At 41.9% G+C, this 3,055-nt stretch overlaps 1 pseudogene; it reads left to right on the top strand.

Moving 5' to 3' along the window:
• Window positions 1–962: 962 nt before the first annotated feature.
• Window positions 963–2,786, top strand: LOC144274025 (olfactory receptor 5G9-like; annotated as a pseudogene).
• Window positions 2,787–3,055: the final 269 nt, after the last annotated feature.

The raw sequence follows: 3,055 nt of genomic DNA, 5'->3' as shown, positions 1-3,055 counted from the left end.
CTCTATTTTTGCCTATTCTGTTTTTTAACATCAATCAGATGAAAGAATCTCCTAGGGTCTCTGGTGAAGTGACTTTTCTCTTTATACTAATAACTTTGTGCTGAAATATTTCAAGTCCATGACTCTAAGTGATCAGCTTCTCTTTACATTGTTCCTTCATAACTTTCACATCCTTTCATTCCACTGATATTTCATCTCCAAGGCTGTTTGCTGTTCTTTTCTCGACAAATGATTTTTCTCATATTCATCCAGTATCTCAACAAAAAAGCATACTCTTCTGTTTTAACCTTCATTTCCATGGAGGTTCTTAGATATAGGAAGTTTTCCAATGGTTCATATGTTCATTGGTTTAACATCAAGCCATCTGAGCTGCTACTGTTACTGTAGCATAAATTATATAATTGTACTGGCTAATCCTTGTTGTTGTTTTTTTTCTCCAGTTTCCTTGAGCACTTCATTAAGTTACTTGCATTATATCATCCAGTGTGTGATGGTCTACAAATTTCACAGTTGGTAGCACTGGTGCTCAATGTCTCTTACACTCTGCATGATCTCGATCAACAAATCTTTCATATTTTCTGTACTTTCCTCAGGTGCTCTTTCCCTCCTTCATTTGTCCTCAAATTTTCTTCCATTTCTGGTTTCTGTTTATCCTATGTCACTGCTCCCACCAAAATGTTTGTATGTAGCTCTACATGACTAATCTCCCTTTTCAGGCTTTCAATCTCCATTTGTGTCGATTCTCCTATTTGGAATAAAGCTCTTAGTTGTGCAGTGAATCTATGCTCAGTCATTTCTTTCTCGGTGCTGTCGTTTCTCTCCTTCCAGTGTTGGAGCATTTGTTTGCTCCAGGCTCTCTTCTGGTTTTGCCAAAAGACAACCTCAGATCACTTCTTGGTTTATAAGGCAAGTCATTTTCACTCTGTTGTCACAAATGATCTCTGGTTGTTTTGCACAGTTGCATGATACATGAGGTTGCCCACCTCCACACAAAACACTCTACTGGGGAGGAGGCTGTCATCCAGATAAGGTATTCTGAGGCCCACTTTAGAGGTAATCGATAATATTATGAATGACATATTCTCCATACTGGTTTGTGTTGACGGGCTATACCCCGTTGGGTGGGAAACCAGAATTTCTAGGCCTCGGTGGTTTCTTCCTCTTCTAGAATTCTAGAGATTTTAATGGGGATCAATCCAATAAGATACTATAGATATTACGTTCTGTAGTTTTTGTAGAGTATTTGTAGAATTGGCCAGATCTCATGCTGGTGTGCATCAGCCATAACTCCATAGGCATCAATGGCCCAATTCTCCAGCTGGTGTAAATCAGCTGTAGCTCTATTGAAGTTAAGGGGACAGATTAAAGAGGTATTAGGACAGAGAGAAACAGCAAGAGAGTGACTTTATATCCTGGTGGTTAGGGCACTCAACTCCAGATGCAGGAGGCTGAGTATCCAGTGCCTCTGCTCCAAAGCTTTTTTATTATTTAACCACAGTGGAACAGCTTCAACAGGAGAGAATGAGGGAGTGCTATGTCTGACTGTCCTAGGGTGAACAGATGTCCCGATTTTATAGGGACAGTCCTGATTTTTGGGTCTTTTTTCTTATATAAACTCCTATTTCCCCACCCCCCCCACCCCCATCCCAATTTCTCATGCTGTCTGATGACCCTAGATTGTCCCAATATCACAGCTGAGCAGAGTTTTGTCTATTTTGAACACACATTTTATAGGATGTAGTAGGCCTCTCTTTACATTCATCCTACTGATCAGATGATCTCTACAAGCCATTTCAATTTACTTGTGTGTTAATTTCATTTTTTCCAGTCTGACAGGTCAGTTTTCCTGATTAAGGATCAGTGGGAAATCAAACCGAAGTGACTGAATTTATTATCCTGGGACTTTCCAATGACCCACAGATGTAGATTTTCCTCTTCTTGATATTTTTAGTTGTCTACCTAATCACGCTTTTGGCAAACATGGTGATCATGCTGGTGATAAGGGCTGATCCTCACCTTCACACCACAACGTACTTCTTCCTGTCTCATTTATCCTTTGTTGATATCTGCTATTCCTCAGCCATTGTCCCTAAGATGTTGGTGCATTTCCTAGCAAAGCACAAAACCATTTCTGTCAATAGTTGCATTGCACAGATGTTCTTCATTTTCCTGCTGGCTACTACTCAAATTTTTATTCTCTCAGCTCTGGCTTATGACCGCTGTGTTGCCATCTGTGACCCATTGTGTCACATGGACACAATGAGGAAAGGGATCTGTGTTCAGCTGGTGACTGGTGCATGGGCAATAGGCTTCTTCCATGCCCTGCTTAACACTGTTTTTGCCCTCAAGTTGCATTTCTGTGGGACCAATCAAATCAGCCATTTCAGCTGTGAGCTCCCTCCTCTGTTACAACTGTCCTGCACTGAGACCCTCAAGTGGTGCTTCTTACTTCTGCTTTCATATTTGGATCAAGCACCTTTGTATTCACCCTGATTTCCTACATTCACATCATCTCCACCATCCTGAGGTTACGCTCTGTGGGGGGCAGGCATAAAGCCGTCTCCACCTGCAGCTCCCACCTTACTGTGGTTGGTTTGTTGTACTTGACAGCTTTTTTCCAGTACACAAAACCCAGCTCAGTCTCCCCTGTGGTTCTAGATGAAATATTCTCCATCCAGTACAGTATCTTGACCCCCATGTTAAACCCCATCATCTACAGCCTGAAAAACAAGGAGGTGAAAATAGCTGTAGGGAAAATGTTGGGGAAATTCAAATTTCTCAAGTAGTGTTGATCTTATTTTTTTAAAAAAGCAAAGAACATAGAACTGTGGATAACTTGTGTTTGGGAGGTTCTCAGCTCAGGTATCTAACACTTTGGCCGAAGCCTCAGCTGGTCTAAATCAGTGTGGCTCCATTGAACTCAGCAGGCCATGTCCCCATTGGGTGGAAGAGACACTGGAGAAAAGGGGACAGGATCCTGGGTCTCCATCAAGGGTGAATGCTAGAAGCACCAGGATCTAGAGCCATTCATGCACTCGTGTGCTCGCGCTCTCTC

The sequence above is a fragment of the Eretmochelys imbricata genome, chromosome 14 (assembly GCF_965152235.1).
Source record: "Eretmochelys imbricata isolate rEreImb1 chromosome 14, rEreImb1.hap1, whole genome shotgun sequence".
Classification (NCBI taxonomy): domain Eukaryota; kingdom Metazoa; phylum Chordata; order Testudines; family Cheloniidae; genus Eretmochelys; species Eretmochelys imbricata.
The sequence above is the reverse complement of the archived record's forward strand: the minus strand, read 5'-3'. Positions and strand labels throughout refer to the sequence as shown.